Here is an 8,081-nt window from a genome sequence, read left to right as displayed (position 1 = left end):
ATGCTACTGAGTTCCCCCATTGAGTAACCAGACCTGGAATGAGTATACAACCCTGTCAACACCCCAAGGGGGCATCGGTGAAGGCCAAGAACCATAACATGGCTATTCAGAATGGCAGGCATGTGTAATGATTAGTGTAGACCAGTAGTTCTCAAACTGTGGGTCGGGACTCCAAAGTGCTTTGGGACCCCATTTTAATGGGGTTGCTTGGGCACGGTTAGACTTGCTGAAGTGTGAGCCCCACCACCTGGGGCCGAAGCTGAAGCCCGAGGGCTTCAGACCTGGGCGTCGGGGCTCAGGTTACAGGCCCCCTGCCTGGGACTGAAGCCCTTGGTCTTTGGCTTTGCCCCACCCAGGGCAGCAAAGCTTGGGCAGGCTCAGGCTTGGGTCCCCCTTCCTGGGGTCATGTAATAATTTTTGTTGTCAGAAGGGGGTCACGGTTCAGTGAAGTTTGAGAACTCTGGTTTAGACAACGCCTCCACCAGTAGATGGTACTATATCCTTATGATCTTAGTGTCAAGTTGTCTTGTATGATGTTATGTTGCTTGTACCTGGAGGGTTAGCAGGAAGTCCAGTCCTGCCTGATACCTGCAATGTTCCAATAAATTCCTGTGATTCTATAAGTGAGTATTACAACTGGTTACATCAGTGCTATGATGGGGTATAGAAATCCCACACTGGGCAACGAGGGGTTAAGGGATTATTTTGTACTCAGCCAGCCCCGCCCTGCTACACCTGCAGCAAATGCTCCATCTGCTGGTGGAATTAAAAGGTAGGGACTTAGCTCATTTGGGTGCTAGAGTTAGAGAAGAGCAGATCTGCAACCCACAGCTGCAGCACAGCAGAGGGAATCCTAAGATCCTGGCACAGTTGCCCAAAGGGGTCCTCCCTGAGGGAGGGGAGGACCCACCCTGGAAGTGGGAGAGGGAAGTATCTAGTGGATTTGAGACATTGGTAACCCCCTCTTACCTATTGTGGTTTGGGTTTCCCTATTAGGGGAAAGCCTTGGTCTAAGCTGACCTTGGGGGTGGGGTGGATGAGAGGAAGAGGCCCAGGAAGGACAGCCTTAAGCAGCCTTGGTTGCCAGACTACTGGTAGCCCAAAGGGCCCAGGGTTGGAGCCTGGTGGAGTGGGAGGGCCTGGGCTCCCCTCCCCACAATCCCCTTGTCAGTCAGGAGCTGCAGCTATGACCACTAGGCCACACACCCCAAGTGAGGACTGTTACAGGCACCTTCCCCAGCACCTCCTCTGTTCCCTGCTCAGGCCTGGCTGCTGGAGAGTGGGGCCAAGTAAGCTGGAAACATGCCGGGGGAAGGCATAGTAGGAGAAGGGCAGAGTCCCCTCTCCCTCACACCTGCAGGTAACTTTGGGAGGAAGAGCCTGGCGGCCCTAGGCCAGGTGTAGGGTGGGGAGTCACTCAGGAAGGCACTGGGAGCAGATTTCCCTCTGCTCAGCCTGTTAGGGGCATTGACTGTGCCCCTCCCCTTGCTGAGGTGTCTGTGAGGGCATGGGAACTCTGTGGAGAAACTGTGTTGTTGTGAGCCTCCCCTCCCTAGCTGGGGCTGGCCCAATGGCACATGCTCCCTGCTTCTGTGGCCCCAGGAGCAGTGGGATTGAATCCCTGACCCAGGGAGATAGGGCTGGAAGGCTCATCCCAGAGGCAACATGTGGGAGGGTTATGTGTCCCCCTCCTTTACTGTGTCACCTCCTCCCCCTGTTTCAGCAGGCACAAGCTGTCTCTGCTTATAGAGTATGTCTACACTGCATTTTAAAAGCTGTGGCAGCGAGTTTCAGAGCCTGTATCTATAGATTCAGGCTTGTGAAGCTCATGCTATGGTGCTAAAACCAGTGGTGTAGATGTTGGGGCTCAGGCTAGAGCTGAAGCTTTGAAAGCCCATTCCTTTCCCTAGGCTTTAGAGAGAGGATGGGATACCCTGCATAGCTTCTTGTGTACCTTAAGGATATCTGACAGAGACATGTATCTGACATTTCTTTAATCTGGTCATGGCTGCAGACCTTAAGTAAGACAGGAAAGTACCCAGTTCTTATTAAGATGGGAAAGTGCCAGCAAGAAGAGGCAGAACTCCTTTAGGGAAATGCCCCAACCTGGTAAGCCCTTGACATTCATATAAATAGATTATTGGAAAGGCCTATGACTAAAACCTCAGCTGGAAATAATAATTTTCTAGTAGTATGATGCCATTTCAAAGTATGCGATGACCTAACCACCAAAGGATAAAAGGACTGAGATGTTTACAGATGCATTTGTAACACCAACTCTCACAAGGGTCTCGGCAGCAGGGATCAAACGGAGGACTTCTGGAGCTAAATGCATGCGCTTCTACATGTGTCTCTCTTAGCCAAGGCTGTAGCAGGCTCATCAACTCTAGGAGGCCTAGCCACCACCAAAGGGGGACAGAGTGCCGTGCCACGCCAAGCAAGCAGGGGTTACGCATTCATGACATGTAGTATTGCAGTTCAGTCCCCCAAGCTGCACCTGCACTGATTGGGGAGAGGATTTGAATCATGGTGGTTAAACAAGGTTTGCTGATAACACTGATCCTCCCCTTGGTTATTTGAAATTATCCACCCTGCAAATAATGGGGGAGTGGAGAGTGTAAACAGCATCACTGGCTTTATGCTTAGACTCTTAGTCAGTGAATGCCAATGAGACTGGGATACAAAGCCACCTTTTCTCACCTTTGCATATAACTGCAAAGATGGCATTCCAACTATCCATTATGAGATTCAGACTTCCCTGTGACTGGTGTTGCAAGAAATGGCAAGGAGCACTGCACCTACACAGGTGGTGAGAAGGCAGTCTTATATCAGTGACCGGAGGACAGCATTCTAGAAGATGGAGGAACAGATGAGCCAGAAGTGAGTGTGCTAAACACAAGATGCCAGGAAAAAGGAAAATTACTTGGCCATACAAGAAGGAGAGGCTAAGCAACTGGAAAAAGCTACCTGGAAAAAAATCACTGACAGTGATTAAGAGACTAAATACCTAACCCTTTTTCATATAAAATGCAAGCGCTTGCTACATTGTCATGCATCAAGAACTGGTGCACAGATTCATTGAAAGAAAAGGGAGGGCAAACACTGAAGATGCTCAACAACCATCCCAGAGGAATGCATAAGACTTGGAGGTATCCTGTGGCTAGTAATGGGAGACCAGTTGTGAAGAAGGAATTGCTGGGATGTTTTTGGGACCTTAAGACAGTCTGTCACAAGAAATAGGATGACCTGGAGGATATGAACCCTGAACTCACTGACAATCTAGATCCAACTATGGTGATGTGACTATAGGACTCAAGGGAGGAGACAAACACACAAATTACTGTACCTGCGTGGAAGGCAGACTTACTTGGATTTCTAGGAGTTACTGTTTAAATTCTTAGTAGATTTTTTGGGGGGGGGAAGAGTTGTAATGTTTAGTGTGGATGGCACTTCTACCAGTAGATGGTGCAATATCCTTATTTTAGATTTAAGTTGTTTTGTATGGTATGGTGTTGATTTAACTGAGCAGGTTAGTGGGAAGTTCAGTCCTGCCTGTGTGTACTGGAGTTGGTACTTGCAGTGTCACAGTAAATCTGTGTGGTTCTGTAAGCAAGTATTACACATGGTTTATTAGGCTAACATACAGTGTAAACGGGTGTTTGTTGCAGGGGCTCTGAACCTGTTTTGGTGTGCATATTGTTACATACCAATTACTGCATATATGCAATCTTTGCATACACTCGTATTTTGCAGACTCTAGCCATTAGCTCCTCTTCTAACTGTACAGAATGTAGTTGCAGAATGCATTATTTTCCAATCGTCTTAGCAGAAGTATTCCATGAGGCCTGTGAGGGTTAAGTGTAGTGAGTCCACGTGGCTATATACTTATGCTTTAAGCCACACTTGTGCTAATACTGGTATGCAAGGCCTGCAGGGAACACAGTATCAAAATAGCATTTTAAAAACACCGATGATGATACTGTAAGACCATCCACATCCTTCCCTTCCAAACCTTGCCCCAGCCTCCTCATGAGGCTGTTGCCTGGTCGCTGGAACCCTCCCACCCCACCACGAGGCTGTTGCTGGAACCCTGCTGGCCCCCCTGCATGCTGGAATGCTGCCTCCCCCCCCCCCCCTGCAGGGCTGGCATCTCCACTTGCCCCTCTGCACCACACCCCACCTTTGTTTAAAAAAAAAAAAAAGAAAAAAGAAAAAGTGGCAGTTTGTTCTGTTTGCTCTTGCCAACTGATCAAGTCTCCACTGTGGTGGAATGAGCAGGTCTAACCCACCACTACCACGTAGACAGGGTGGGCCTTAGACCAAATGGTGTTCCAGGTGAGAAGTGTCTTCGATCTCCCTTCCTCCATTTGTTAAACTTTTGAATATCTTTTTTTTTTATTGTATTTCGAGCTCATTTCATGACTTTGCACTATTTGCATGCGTGATTTATCCCTGTCATATAAGATGATAAATTTGCATGCTGGGATCTGTAAATCTGTATTTTTTCATACCATATATAAGCAAATAAATAATTTGTTTCCTCTAAGCTTATAGAAACTTTTTAATTTTAAGAATAACTGAAATGTACTAACACCAAGAAATTGAACTGTGCACCAACATTGGGTGGACTGGTATTAAATAGTGTTACAGTAGGCGACAGCCTTAGAATGTTAAACATAGTCTATTAGTTTAAAAGGTTACTTTTCTCACCTTTGCCCTCATTAACTGAAGCACAGCATCCGAGAGCTCCATCCAAAGACTGACCAATGGCATTTTCAAGTGATACAATAGAAAGCGATGTCATCTCTTGTTGGCATCATCAATCGATATGTTTTAACGAGACTGAGCTTCAAAAAGCTGCACGCACCACTCGCGACTGTAAGCAGTATCCTCAAAGCTATCCACACATTAGGAAATGTGTCCTTCAGCTCTGCATCATGAATGAATTGGGAATGGAGAGTGCTTCCTGTGTTGCAAAATGTGATAGATGTTGTCCAATTCAACATAGAGGTCTTTATCATTGATATCTGAACGTTCCTCACGTGAGCATTTGGTGAAACCCCGTATTTTCCTGTCCACCAGCAGCTTATTAAGGTCATACGACCTTCCCCCCACCCCCGGTTTTTTATGATACTTCATTTGTCCAAACCTTTCTTTGACGGACAACTCGGGCAGTATCAATGAGCGAGGAAAAAAAAGCCCTCCCTTTTGAATTTTTCTTCCAAGCTTCCTATTACCCCATCTCTGCCCTTATAAGCAAACTGTCTCTTCTTCCGATGAACATGAGTTTCCTTGAAGACAAGCTCAACTCCTAAGTTTTTTCCATCATTTCTTTGGCAGCAGTGATGGCATCTTCAAATCTGTCTCTGCAGGCCACAACAAAATCAAGGCAGCTTCTCATCAAAGTAGTAGTGGTCACGATGTCCATCGACTGAGTTTGTAATGCCTTGCTTACAATGTTTACTTGGAACAGGATATTGTGCCAGACCAGAAATTTGAAGTCTATAATCTGGTTTGCCAGGCTTTGCACCTTGTCTCGAATTCTGGTCTTGGCTTTACTTGACTCTGCTAATTCCATCAGGGTGTCGTAAACCTCAGTCATTTGGTATCTCACTTGCCTTATACTATCAATGCAGCTCTCCCAGCGAGTGTCACTTAGTGGCTTCCTGGACAGATTTGTAACACTGTATGGGAGGATCTTCCACCTGATGATGCTAAAACCAGGATGTATACCCTTTGCAGTACTCTGAAGAGAGAGATTGAATTCAAAGACTATGGTGCTGCATCTGACACAACCAGGTTGAGGGAATGGTAGCCACAAGGCACAAAGAAAGCTCTTGGATTCAGGGCAAGAATCCTTGCCTAGATGCCACTGATTTTTTTTTCCCTTCGTGTTCATGTTGTTGTAGAGTTGGCCACAGCAGTCCTGAAGCTTTATTTTATTCTCATTCAAAACATTTATAAAACAGTTCTGTTAGGCCTTTTCCAGTAGCATTGTCCACAAACTGGAAACAGATAGTGTTCCTTTACTTGGCTACAGCCATCCTAGTCATCAACATATCTTGTAAATTACATCTTTTCACTGTGACTAATGTCAGGAGTGCAGTCCATTATTAGTGTAATACTTCACTTTGAGCCAGATCAATGTTATCAAGCACCTTCCTTGCCATAAGGTCAATTTAGTTTTGAATTGTTTTGCTGCAGTAATGGCCCCAAGCCTCTTTACAAACTACTCGACATAGGTGCTCACAAATGACAGCGCTCCTTGGGAAATATGATGCTCACAAACCAAGGAAATTACTGTTCAGTGAACAATTTATTCAAGTCCAAGAAAACCAAATTATTCTTTGTAAGGAAGAGGGTAATTGAGATAAGGCACTCAAGCATAGTCCTCCAATGCTGGGTTTCTACATTAATAATGCACTGTTTTTCTGTGTCTTTGCATTTATTCAGCTTGAGCCTGGACTCTATCTCCATCCATTTGGAGTAGGCCGTAAAATGGCCGGGTGACTTTTCATGTTGCTGCAGAGCATCACTAAGTTATGCCAGTAATTGTACCTGGAAAGCTCAAGCAATGATTCTTGTCAAATATTTTGCAGCAAAACCAGAACACTTTATAAGTTGATTTCAAGTAAACTAGCAAATGCTGATTGTTCGTCACCATTCTCAAGCACTCTTTCATAATATGACTTCGAGAAGTGTTGCTTCTGCTCATTTACTGGAAACGTCATATCCTCGATTTTTGCCCAACCCATTCAAAATTGTATGATCAATATTGGCAGAGTTTAGGATCACCAGCCATAAAGCAGGATCTGATGTAACGATTTGTGGAGTGCAGTTCTTCTCACTGCTGTTTCTGACGCTACTTAATCATTTCTCTCCTCTTCATGTAAACCAGATTTTTCTTTGTCATTATTCTCCTTTTTCATGTGAGCCACATTCTTATCCTCACTCTCCTTTATGCTACCAGGAAAACTGGACAATTCTCCATCACTTTCCTCACATTTACATTTCTTTAGGTAAATCTGCTAATTCTTTAGTAATACGATTTCCATCATTTATGTTTCACTCCCCAATTTCTTCTGTTCTGGGACAATGGCTACTACCTAACGCCTGGTCTGTTCTTTTTCACATATTTTTCCCATCAAATTTGCCCCTTGCTGCAAACTAGATTGCAATTGAGCTTTTCACTTCCTATAGTCAGCTCCTGAAGGCTTCTTCAGGGGCATATTTTATTTTCTATGGGGGAAAACAGCCAGTATTAGGGAGAGCAGAATTTTATGTTCCACAGTCTTAAAGTCCTCAACCATTGTGTTAAGCATGGCAAAAGAAGTAACAGTATTTATTTTATTTTGTTGTGTAGGTAGGGGTTCAATAGGTATTTCTGGCATCTCATTAAATATGTCCTTTATTAGCTGCTACTTACAATCTTCAAGTCTTAAAACATAAGTACACTTTCACAATTACACAACAAACAAGGTTCACAATATTGCAGCTTGTCTCTCACTTCACTTCATATCTTACTGACCGATGCCCTTCCCCTTATATACCCGCCAGGGCATGGCTGACAACATTCTAGGAGGTTCAAGGAAAATGTAGTTGTCTGAAAGGTTCCATGAGATTCTACAAAGGTCCAGAACATTCTAGGTGGTTAGTGGAAAAACGAATCCACATTTGGAATACCTGAAACATTTTACTTCAAACCTTCTATTTTCCCTTTTGCTGCTAACAAGAAAAACAGCACCTCGAGCTTGCCTCTCCCAAGACCAGCTCCCCAGGTGGTTGCCTGCCCCTAAATCTGGCCCTGCATGTAGATCAGTCGATGCTTCCATTCTAAGATAGATATATTTTTTTTTTTTTGCTCTAACCTCATTATTGAGGAAATTAGGTGTCCCCCCCCCACCCCCCCGAAAAAAAAGAAAAACAGAGGTAAAGTAACATAATTGTAGACAGTTTTGCCATCAATATGGACAAGAATCTGTTAAACTCGGCAGATAAAACTTCTACAAAATCTAAACAATCTCTGGATTAGTGGAATGGGGCTTATCCTGAAGGGCACCTGAAACTTCAGGTGGTACAGA

The 8,081-nt window shown here is 44.7% G+C and overlaps 1 long non-coding RNA gene across 1 annotated transcript in view; it reads left to right on the top strand.

The window, feature by feature from the left end:
* The first annotated feature begins 817 nt into the window (after window positions 1–817).
* The window catches only part of LOC122464454, a 45,579-nt gene continuing 38,315 nt past the window's right edge, over window positions 818–8,081 (top strand). The window contains exon 1 of the long non-coding RNA XR_006288493.1: window positions 818–1,360. This is a non-coding gene — a long non-coding RNA (uncharacterized LOC122464454). The remainder of the gene's footprint in view (window positions 1,361–8,081) is intronic.

Source organism: Chelonia mydas, chromosome 2 (assembly GCF_015237465.2).
Source record: "Chelonia mydas isolate rCheMyd1 chromosome 2, rCheMyd1.pri.v2, whole genome shotgun sequence".
Taxonomy (NCBI): domain Eukaryota; kingdom Metazoa; phylum Chordata; order Testudines; family Cheloniidae; genus Chelonia; species Chelonia mydas.
Note: the sequence above shows the minus strand (reverse complement) of the source record. Positions and strands in the feature narration are given on the sequence as shown.